This window comes from Nematostella vectensis, chromosome 8 (assembly GCF_932526225.1).
Source record: "Nematostella vectensis chromosome 8, jaNemVect1.1, whole genome shotgun sequence".
In the NCBI taxonomy this organism is placed as follows: domain Eukaryota; kingdom Metazoa; phylum Cnidaria; class Anthozoa; order Actiniaria; family Edwardsiidae; genus Nematostella; species Nematostella vectensis.
The window spans coordinates 12,118,388-12,128,387 of record NC_064041.1 but is presented as its reverse complement, the minus strand read 5'-3'; the positions used below and the strand labels follow the sequence as shown (position 1 = coordinate 12,128,387).

Genomic DNA, 10,000 nt, shown 5'->3' with positions numbered 1-10,000 from the left:
TGAAGTCCGTGCTTCACGAGTCGCTCGTTGTGATTGTGTTGTGATTACACTTGATTCGTATTGTTCGGGGACTAGCGCGAACGCAGGTCCCCACTACCAGAAATTATACGCTCGAGTTACCCACATTTGGGGTAATCGCAGGGGTCAACCCAATCGAAGTGCAATGAGAGGGCCTCACCCTGAGAGGACCGCCTTGGTGATCACGGTAAACCTCCCGCGTCAGGTAAGTATGAGTTTATTTGGCGTCCCTGTACACCGACTGTCCCCGGCTGATTTCATCCTCCATGTGGGAACGGTGCATCGCGGTGATTATGACCCGTCGTCTTAATGACGATCCTGTCTCTTATTGATCTCTCCCGCTATAGCTCGCATGAACAGCACGTAAATGATGCTCGAGGTGTTGCTTGAATGTGTCTTCCCGAAAGGGAAGGGGGCCGTACTCGGAGGTAGTGCAATACCGAGACAACCCGTGGCTGGGACGCAGCAAGCCGCTTATTCCACAGCCAGTTTCCAAAAATCAGTTTAATATATGAGCTACTCAATGAGCAGCGTATCAGATATTAAGCTGATAAGAACAGATACTACACTTGATCTTAGCCAAAAGGCCGAGAAGCGATGCAGAATCTGGCTCGGACTACAGGGAGCGTTTATCATTCTAGGCCTCCGCCATGTGGGTGACGGACTCGGTTTTAGGCCCTTCTGCCTCCTAAGATCACATGTGATGATCAGTCATGAACGTAGTGCTATCACGTACGAGCAGTATTCGCTTGATACAGCGTCTTTGCGAGTGCAATGAGACATTTTTACCGCGCTAGTGCGTGCGTACGTTCTCACCGCACCGCTATAAAAGTCTAAAATATCACCGAGATCTTTCGTCTACGGCCATACCATCGAGAAAACACCGGTTCTCGTCCGATCACCGAAGTTAAGCTCGATTGGGCGCGGTTAGTACTTGGATGGGTGACCGCCTGGGAATACCGCGTGCTGTAGGCATTTCTTTTTCATTTTTTTTCTAAACTATAAAGAAAAAGTTAGTGCAGGTTGGTCATTGTCTAAGCTAAAGAAATCCCTCAGTTGTATGCGTTCTCAACTCGATCTATAGACAATTCAGGCATACTCAGCGACCGTATTGTAATCAAAATCGCGGTCGTAAACGTTCGCAAACGTTCAGCAGATTCAAGTAGAGTCATAATATTACAAGCGATCAGATCAGTGGATTGTGAAAGCCTGTAAGAGCGTTAGTACTCGCATAGGAAATGTCTCTCAATGCAGTAAAATACTATGAGAGAAAGTGCGCAGTATTATCGCATTGGTCGCGCGTTTACACCGCGAGTGAACACGAACATTACTCAGCTAGCATCTCATACAAGCTGAGATGCCATTCATAGCGTAAACCTTGTCCAAATAAATGCTTTTCGAGATCATGTTTTCACTCACTATAATAAAGCGCGAAGGTTGCAAAGCAGCGCGCGTATTCCACTGTTCTATTTTAGTGACGAAACAGTCGCACTGAACTTTCATCGCCGGTTAGCAACAACTGATCAAAACACAGCTCACCTTCGCTCGTTTCATCGCAAAAACACCGCTAGAATGCAGACCAAACACGACTAAAGCCTCTGCCCACCATGACGGTAATGTGAGAGCAAGTTGTTCGCTATTAGAAGTTAGAAATTTTACAATAGTTGACTGATTACAAGCGGTGTGAAGTCCGTGCTTCACGAGTCGCTCGTTGTGATTGTGTTGTGATTACACTTGATTCGTATTGTTCGGGGACTAGCGCGAACGCAGGTCCCCACTACCAGAAATTATACGCTCGAGTTACCCACATTTGGGGTAATCGCAGGGGTCAACCCAATCGAAGTGCAATGAGAGGGCCTCACCCTGAGAGGACCGCCTTGGTGATCACGGTAAACCTCCCGCGTCAGGTAAGTATGAGTTTATTTGGCGTCCCTGTACACCGACTGTCCCCGGCTGATTTCATCCTCCATGTGGGAACGGTGCATCGCGGTGATTATGACCCGTCGTCTTAATGACGATCCTGTCTCTTATTGATCTCTCCCGCTATAGCTCGCATGAACAGCACGTAAATGATGCTCGAGGTGTTGCTTGAATGTGTCTTCCCGAAAGGGAAGGGGGCCGTACTCGGAGGTAGTGCAATACCGAGACAACCCGTGGCTGGGACGCAGCAAGCCGCTTATTCCACAGCCAGTTTCCAAAAATCAGTTTAATATATGAGCTACTCAATGAGCAGCGTATCAGATATTAAGCTGATAAGAACAGATACTACACTTGATCTTAGCCAAAAGGCCGAGAAGCGATGCAGAATCTGGCTCGGACTACAGGGAGCGTTTATCATTCTAGGCCTCCGCCATGTGGGTGACGGACTCGGTTTTAGGCCCTTCTGCCTCCTAAGATCACATGTGATGATCAGTCATGAACGTAGTGCTATCACGTACGAGCAGTATTCGCTTGATACAGCGTCTTTGCGAGTGCAATGAGACATTTTTACCGCGCTAGTGCGTGCGTACGTTCTCACCGCACCGCTATAAAAGTCTAAAATATCACCGAGATCTTTCGTCTACGGCCATACCATCGAGAAAACACCGGTTCTCGTCCGATCACCGAAGTTAAGCTCGATTGGGCGCGGTTAGTACTTGGATGGGTGACCGCCTGGGAATACCGCGTGCTGTAGGCATTTCTTTTTCATTTTTTTTTCTAAACTATAAAGAAAAAGTTAGTGCAGGTTGGTCATTGTCTAAGCTAAAGAAATCCCTCAGTTGTATGCGTTCTCAACTCGATCTATAGACAATTCAGGCATACTCAGCGACCGTATTGTAATCAAAATCGCGGTCGTAAACGTTCGCAAACGTTCAGCAGATTCAAGTAGAGTCATAATATTACAAGCGATCAGATCAGTGGATTGTGAAAGCCTGTAAGAGCGTTAGTACTCGCATAGGAAATGTCTCTCAATGCAGTAAAATACTATGAGAGAAAGTGCGCAGTATTATCGCATTGGTCGCGCGTTTACACCGCGAGTGAACACGAACATTACTCAGCTAGCATCTCATACAAGCTGAGATGCCATTCATAGCGTAAACCTTGTCCAAATAAATGCTTTTCGAGATCATGTTTTCACTCACTATAATAAAGCGCGAAGGTTGCAAAGCAGCGCGCGTATTCCACTGTTCTATTTTAGTGACGAAACAGTCGCACTGAACTTTCATCGCCGGTTAGCAACAACTGATCAAAACACAGCTCACCTTCGCTCGTTTCATCGCAAAAACACCGCTAGAATGCAGACCAAACACGACTAAAGCCTCTGCCCACCATGACGGTAATGTGAGAGCAAGTTGTTCGCTATTAGAAGTTAGAAATTTTACAATAGTTGACTGATTACAAGCGGTGTGAAGTCCGTGCTTCACGAGTCGCTCGTTGTGATTGTGTTGTGATTACACTTGATTCGTATTGTTCGGGGACTAGCGCGAACGCAGGTCCCCACTACCAGAAATTATACGCTCGAGTTACCCACATTTGGGGTAATCGCAGGGGTCAACCCAATCGAAGTGCAATGAGAGGGCCTCACCCTGAGAGGACCGCCTTGGTGATCACGGTAAACCTCCCGCGTCAGGTAAGTATGAGTTTATTTGGCGTCCCTGTACACCGACTGTCCCCGGCTGATTTCATCCTCCATGTGGGAACGGTGCATCGCGGTGATTATGACCCGTCGTCTTAATGACGATCCTGTCTCTTATTGATCTCTCCCGCTATAGCTCGCATGAACAGCACGTAAATGATGCTCGAGGTGTTGCTTGAATGTGTCTTCCCGAAAGGGAAGGGGGCCGTACTCGGAGGTAGTGCAATACCGAGACAACCCGTGGCTGGGACGCAGCAAGCCGCTTATTCCACAGCCAGTTTCCAAAAATCAGTTTAATATATGAGCTACTCAATGAGCAGCGTATCAGATATTAAGCTGATAAGAACAGATACTACACTTGATCTTAGCCAAAAGGCCGAGAAGCGATGCAGAATCTGGCTCGGACTACAGGGAGCGTTTATCATTCTAGGCCTCCGCCATGTGGGTGACGGACTCGGTTTTAGGCCCTTCTGCCTCCTAAGATCACATGTGATGATCAGTCATGAACGTAGTGCTATCACGTACGAGCAGTATTCGCTTGATACAGCGTCTTTGCGAGTGCAATGAGACATTTTTACCGCGCTAGTGCGTGCGTACGTTCTCACCGCACCGCTATAAAAGTCTAAAATATCACCGAGATCTTTCGTCTACGGCCATACCATCGAGAAAACACCGGTTCTCGTCCGATCACCGAAGTTAAGCTCGATTGGGCGCGGTTAGTACTTGGATGGGTGACCGCCTGGGAATACCGCGTGCTGTAGGCATTTCTTTTTCATTTTTTTTCTAAACTATAAAGAAAAAGTTAGTGCAGGTTGGTCATTGTCTAAGCTAAAGAAATCCCTCAGTTGTATGCGTTCTCAACTCGATCTATAGACAATTCAGGCATACTCAGCGACCGTATTGTAATCAAAATCGCGGTCGTAAACGTTCGCAAACGTTCAGCAGATTCAAGTAGAGTCATAATATTACAAGCGATCAGATCAGTGGATTGTGAAAGCCTGTAAGAGCGTTAGTACTCGCATAGGAAATGTCTCTCAATGCAGTAAAATACTATGAGAGAAAGTGCGCAGTATTATCGCATTGGTCGCGCGTTTACACCGCGAGTGAACACGAACATTACTCAGCTAGCATCTCATACAAGCTGAGATGCCATTCATAGCGTAAACCTTGTCCAAATAAATGCTTTTCGAGATCATGTTTTCACTCACTATAATAAAGCGCGAAGGTTGCAAAGCAGCGCGCGTATTCCACTGTTCTATTTTAGTGACGAAACAGTCGCACTGAACTTTCATCGCCGGTTAGCAACAACTGATCAAAACACAGCTCACCTTCGCTCGTTTCATCGCAAAAACACCGCTAGAATGCAGACCAAACACGACTAAAGCCTCTGCCCACCATGACGGTAATGTGAGAGCAAGTTGTTCGCTATTAGAAGTTAGAAATTTTACAATAGTTGACTGATTACAAGCGGTGTGAAGTCCGTGCTTCACGAGTCGCTCGTTGTGATTGTGTTGTGATTACACTTGATTCGTATTGTTCGGGGACTAGCGCGAACGCAGGTCCCCACTACCAGAAATTATACGCTCGAGTTACCCACATTTGGGGTAATCGCAGGGGTCAACCCAATCGAAGTGCAATGAGAGGGCCTCACCCTGAGAGGACCGCCTTGGTGATCACGGTAAACCTCCCGCGTCAGGTAAGTATGAGTTTATTTGGCGTCCCTGTACACCGACTGTCCCCGGCTGATTTCATCCTCCATGTGGGAACGGTGCATCGCGGTGATTATGACCCGTCGTCTTAATGACGATCCTGTCTCTTATTGATCTCTCCCGCTATAGCTCGCATGAACAGCACGTAAATGATGCTCGAGGTGTTGCTTGAATGTGTCTTCCCGAAAGGGAAGGGGGCCGTACTCGGAGGTAGTGCAATACCGAGACAACCCGTGGCTGGGACGCAGCAAGCCGCTTATTCCACAGCCAGTTTCCAAAAATCAGTTTAATATATGAGCTACTCAATGAGCAGCGTATCAGATATTAAGCTGATAAGAACAGATACTACACTTGATCTTAGCCAAAAGGCCGAGAAGCGATGCAGAATCTGGCTCGGACTACAGGGAGCGTTTATCATTCTAGGCCTCCGCCATGTGGGTGACGGACTCGGTTTTAGGCCCTTCTGCCTCCTAAGATCACATGTGATGATCAGTCATGAACGTAGTGCTATCACGTACGAGCAGTATTCGCTTGATACAGCGTCTTTGCGAGTGCAATGAGACATTTTTACCGCGCTAGTGCGTGCGTACGTTCTCACCGCACCGCTATAAAAGTCTAAAATATCACCGAGATCTTTCGTCTACGGCCATACCATCGAGAAAACACCGGTTCTCGTCCGATCACCGAAGTTAAGCTCGATTGGGCGCGGTTAGTACTTGGATGGGTGACCGCCTGGGAATACCGCGTGCTGTAGGCATTTCTTTTTCATTTTTTTTCTAAACTATAAAGAAAAAGTTAGTGCAGGTTGGTCATTGTCTAAGCTAAAGAAATCCCTCAGTTGTATGCGTTCTCAACTCGATCTATAGACAATTCAGGCATACTCAGCGACCGTATTGTAATCAAAATCGCGGTCGTAAACGTTCGCAAACGTTCAGCAGATTCAAGTAGAGTCATAATATTACAAGCGATCAGATCAGTGGATTGTGAAAGCCTGTAAGAGCGTTAGTACTCGCATAGGAAATGTCTCTCAATGCAGTAAAATACTATGAGAGAAAGTGCGCAGTATTATCGCATTGGTCGCGCGTTTACACCGCGAGTGAACACGAACATTACTCAGCTAGCATCTCATACAAGCTGAGATGCCATTCATAGCGTAAACCTTGTCCAAATAAATGCTTTTCGAGATCATGTTTTCACTCACTATAATAAAGCGCGAAGGTTGCAAAGCAGCGCGCGTATTCCACTGTTCTATTTTAGTGACGAAACAGTCGCACTGAACTTTCATCGCCGGTTAGCAACAACTGATCAAAACACAGCTCACCTTCGCTCGTTTCATCGCAAAAACACCGCTAGAATGCAGACCAAACACGACTAAAGCCTCTGCCCACCATGACGGTAATGTGAGAGCAAGTTGTTCGCTATTAGAAGTTAGAAATTTTACAATAGTTGACTGATTACAAGCGGTGTGAAGTCCGTGCTTCACGAGTCGCTCGTTGTGATTGTGTTGTGATTACACTTGATTCGTATTGTTCGGGGACTAGCGCGAACGCAGGTCCCCACTACCAGAAATTATACGCTCGAGTTACCCACATTTGGGGTAATCGCAGGGGTCAACCCAATCGAAGTGCAATGAGAGGGCCTCACCCTGAGAGGACCGCCTTGGTGATCACGGTAAACCTCCCGCGTCAGGTAAGTATGAGTTTATTTGGCGTCCCTGTACACCGACTGTCCCCGGCTGATTTCATCCTCCATGTGGGAACGGTGCATCGCGGTGATTATGACCCGTCGTCTTAATGACGATCCTGTCTCTTATTGATCTCTCCCGCTATAGCTCGCATGAACAGCACGTAAATGATGCTCGAGGTGTTGCTTGAATGTGTCTTCCCGAAAGGGAAGGGGGCCGTACTCGGAGGTAGTGCAATACCGAGACAACCCGTGGCTGGGACGCAGCAAGCCGCTTATTCCACAGCCAGTTTCCAAAAATCAGTTTAATATATGAGCTACTCAATGAGCAGCGTATCAGATATTAAGCTGATAAGAACAGATACTACACTTGATCTTAGCCAAAAGGCCGAGAAGCGATGCAGAATCTGGCTCGGACTACAGGGAGCGTTTATCATTCTAGGCCTCCGCCATGTGGGTGACGGACTCGGTTTTAGGCCCTTCTGCCTCCTAAGATCACATGTGATGATCAGTCATGAACGTAGTGCTATCACGTACGAGCAGTATTCGCTTGATACAGCGTCTTTGCGAGTGCAATGAGACATTTTTACCGCGCTAGTGCGTGCGTACGTTCTCACCGCACCGCTATAAAAGTCTAAAATATCACCGAGATCTTTCGTCTACGGCCATACCATCGAGAAAACACCGGTTCTCGTCCGATCACCGAAGTTAAGCTCGATTGGGCGCGGTTAGTACTTGGATGGGTGACCGCCTGGGAATACCGCGTGCTGTAGGCATTTCTTTTTCATTTTTTTTCTAAACTATAAAGAAAAAGTTAGTGCAGGTTGGTCATTGTCTAAGCTAAAGAAATCCCTCAGTTGTATGCGTTCTCAACTCGATCTATAGACAATTCAGGCATACTCAGCGACCGTATTGTAATCAAAATCGCGGTCGTAAACGTTCGCAAACGTTCAGCAGATTCAAGTAGAGTCATAATATTACAAGCGATCAGATCAGTGGATTGTGAAAGCCTGTAAGAGCGTTAGTACTCGCATAGGAAATGTCTCTCAATGCAGTAAAATACTATGAGAGAAAGTGCGCAGTATTATCGCATTGGTCGCGCGTTTACACCGCGAGTGAACACGAACATTACTCAGCTAGCATCTCATACAAGCTGAGATGCCATTCATAGCGTAAACCTTGTCCAAATAAATGCTTTTCGAGATCATGTTTTCACTCACTATAATAAAGCGCGAAGGTTGCAAAGCAGCGCGCGTATTCCACTGTTCTATTTTAGTGACGAAACAGTCGCACTGAACTTTCATCGCCGGTTAGCAACAACTGATCAAAACACAGCTCACCTTCGCTCGTTTCATCGCAAAAAACACCGCTAGAATGCAGACCAAACACGACTAAAGCCTCTGCCCACCATGACGGTAATGTGAGAGCAAGTTGTTCGCTATTAGAAGTTAGAAATTTTACAATAGTTGACTGATTACAAGCGGTGTGAAGTCCGTGCTTCACGAGTCGCTCGTTGTGATTGTGTTGTGATTACACTTGATTCGTATTGTTCGGGGACTAGCGCGAACGCAGGTCCCCACTACCAGAAATTATACGCTCGAGTTACCCACATTTGGGGTAATCGCAGGGGTCAACCCAATCGAAGTGCAATGAGAGGGCCTCACCCTGAGAGGACCGCCTTGGTGATCACGGTAAACCTCCCGCGTCAGGTAAGTATGAGTTTATTTGGCGTCCCTGTACACCGACTGTCCCCGGCTGATTTCATCCTCCATGTGGGAACGGTGCATCGCGGTGATTATGACCCGTCGTCTTAATGACGATCCTGTCTCTTATTGATCTCTCCCGCTATAGCTCGCATGAACAGCACGTAAATGATGCTCGAGGTGTTGCTTGAATGTGTCTTCCCGAAAGGGAAGGGGGCCGTACTCGGAGGTAGTGCAATACCGAGACAACCCGTGGCTGGGACGCAGCAAGCCGCTTATTCCACAGCCAGTTTCCAAAAATCAGTTTAATATATGAGCTACTCAATGAGCAGCGTATCAGATATTAAGCTGATAAGAACAGATACTACACTTGATCTTAGCCAAAAGGCCGAGAAGCGATGCAGAATCTGGCTCGGACTACAGGGAGCGTTTATCATTCTAGGCCTCCGCCATGTGGGTGACGGACTCGGTTTTAGGCCCTTCTGCCTCCTAAGATCACATGTGATGATCAGTCATGAACGTAGTGCTATCACGTACGAGCAGTATTCGCTTGATACAGCGTCTTTGCGAGTGCAATGAGACATTTTTACCGCGCTAGTGCGTGCGTACGTTCTCACCGCACCGCTATAAAAGTCTAAAATATCACCGAGATCTTTCGTCTACGGCCATACCATCGAGGAAAACACCGGTTCTCGTCCGATCACCGAAGTTAAGCTCGATTGGGCGCGGTTAGTACTTGGATGGGTGACCGCCTGGGAATACCGCGTGCTGTAGGCATTTCTTTTTCATTTTTTTTTCTAAACTATAAAGAAAAAAGTTAGTGCAGGTTGGTCATTGTCTAAGCTAAAGAAATCCCTCAGTTGTATGCGTTCTCAACTCGATCTATAGACAATTCAGGCATACTCAGCGACCGTATTGTAATCAAAATCGCGGTCGTAAACGTTCGCAAACGTTCAGCAGATTCAAGTAGAGTCATAATATTACAAGCGATCAGATCAGTGGATTGTGAAAGCCTGTAAGAGCGTTAGTACTCGCATAGGAAATGTCTCTCAATGCAGTAAAATACTATGAGAGAAAGTGCGCAGTATTATCGCATTGGTCGCGCGTTTACACCGCGAGTGAACACGAACATTACTCAGCTAGCATCTCATACAAGCTGAGATGCCATTCATAGCGTAAACCTTGTCCAAATAAATGCTTTTCGAGATCATGTTTTCACTCACTATAATAAAGCGCGAAGGTTGCAAAGCAGCGCGCGTATTCCACTGTTC

General features: G+C 46.9%; 18 non-coding genes across 18 annotated transcripts; 6 read left to right on the top strand and 12 right to left on the bottom strand.

Moving 5' to 3' along the window:
- Positions 1 to 65: 65 nt before the first annotated feature.
- Positions 66 to 231, bottom strand: LOC125571236. Its single transcript, XR_007313549.1, has one exon. It is a non-coding gene; the product is annotated as a U1 spliceosomal RNA (small nuclear RNA).
- Positions 232 to 424: 193 nt separating this feature from the next.
- On the bottom strand, positions 425 to 617 carry LOC125570642. The gene has a single exon (XR_007312967.1). It is a non-coding gene; the product is annotated as a U2 spliceosomal RNA (small nuclear RNA).
- Positions 618 to 874: 257 nt separating this feature from the next.
- LOC125570895 lies at positions 875 to 993 on the top strand. The gene has a single exon (XR_007313204.1). It is a non-coding gene; the product is annotated as a 5S ribosomal RNA (ribosomal RNA).
- A 774-nt stretch (positions 994 to 1,767) lies between these two features.
- On the bottom strand, positions 1,768 to 1,933 carry LOC125571235. Its single transcript, XR_007313548.1, has one exon. It is a non-coding gene; the product is annotated as a U1 spliceosomal RNA (small nuclear RNA).
- Positions 1,934 to 2,126: 193 nt separating this feature from the next.
- On the bottom strand, positions 2,127 to 2,319 carry LOC125570640. Its single transcript, XR_007312965.1, has one exon. It is a non-coding gene; the product is annotated as a U2 spliceosomal RNA (small nuclear RNA).
- A 257-nt stretch (positions 2,320 to 2,576) lies between these two features.
- LOC125570894 lies at positions 2,577 to 2,695 on the top strand. Its single transcript, XR_007313203.1, has one exon. It is a non-coding gene; the product is annotated as a 5S ribosomal RNA (ribosomal RNA).
- Positions 2,696 to 3,470: 775 nt separating this feature from the next.
- LOC125571234 lies at positions 3,471 to 3,636 on the bottom strand. Its single transcript, XR_007313547.1, has one exon. It is a non-coding gene; the product is annotated as a U1 spliceosomal RNA (small nuclear RNA).
- A 193-nt stretch (positions 3,637 to 3,829) lies between these two features.
- On the bottom strand, positions 3,830 to 4,022 carry LOC125570639. The gene has a single exon (XR_007312964.1). It is a non-coding gene; the product is annotated as a U2 spliceosomal RNA (small nuclear RNA).
- A 257-nt stretch (positions 4,023 to 4,279) lies between these two features.
- On the top strand, positions 4,280 to 4,398 carry LOC125570892. Its single transcript, XR_007313201.1, has one exon. It is a non-coding gene; the product is annotated as a 5S ribosomal RNA (ribosomal RNA).
- A 774-nt stretch (positions 4,399 to 5,172) lies between these two features.
- On the bottom strand, positions 5,173 to 5,338 carry LOC125571233. The gene has a single exon (XR_007313546.1). It is a non-coding gene; the product is annotated as a U1 spliceosomal RNA (small nuclear RNA).
- A 193-nt stretch (positions 5,339 to 5,531) lies between these two features.
- On the bottom strand, positions 5,532 to 5,724 carry LOC125570638. The gene has a single exon (XR_007312963.1). It is a non-coding gene; the product is annotated as a U2 spliceosomal RNA (small nuclear RNA).
- Positions 5,725 to 5,981: 257 nt separating this feature from the next.
- Positions 5,982 to 6,100, top strand: LOC125570891. Its single transcript, XR_007313200.1, has one exon. It is a non-coding gene; the product is annotated as a 5S ribosomal RNA (ribosomal RNA).
- Positions 6,101 to 6,874: 774 nt separating this feature from the next.
- Positions 6,875 to 7,040, bottom strand: LOC125571232. The gene has a single exon (XR_007313545.1). It is a non-coding gene; the product is annotated as a U1 spliceosomal RNA (small nuclear RNA).
- Positions 7,041 to 7,233: 193 nt separating this feature from the next.
- On the bottom strand, positions 7,234 to 7,426 carry LOC125570637. Its single transcript, XR_007312962.1, has one exon. It is a non-coding gene; the product is annotated as a U2 spliceosomal RNA (small nuclear RNA).
- Positions 7,427 to 7,683: 257 nt separating this feature from the next.
- LOC125570890 lies at positions 7,684 to 7,802 on the top strand. Its single transcript, XR_007313199.1, has one exon. It is a non-coding gene; the product is annotated as a 5S ribosomal RNA (ribosomal RNA).
- Positions 7,803 to 8,577: 775 nt separating this feature from the next.
- On the bottom strand, positions 8,578 to 8,743 carry LOC125571230. Its single transcript, XR_007313543.1, has one exon. It is a non-coding gene; the product is annotated as a U1 spliceosomal RNA (small nuclear RNA).
- Positions 8,744 to 8,936: 193 nt separating this feature from the next.
- Positions 8,937 to 9,129, bottom strand: LOC125570636. Its single transcript, XR_007312961.1, has one exon. It is a non-coding gene; the product is annotated as a U2 spliceosomal RNA (small nuclear RNA).
- A 257-nt stretch (positions 9,130 to 9,386) lies between these two features.
- LOC125571067 lies at positions 9,387 to 9,506 on the top strand. Its single transcript, XR_007313379.1, has one exon. It is a non-coding gene; the product is annotated as a 5S ribosomal RNA (ribosomal RNA).
- The last annotated feature ends 494 nt before the right edge of the window (positions 9,507 to 10,000 follow it).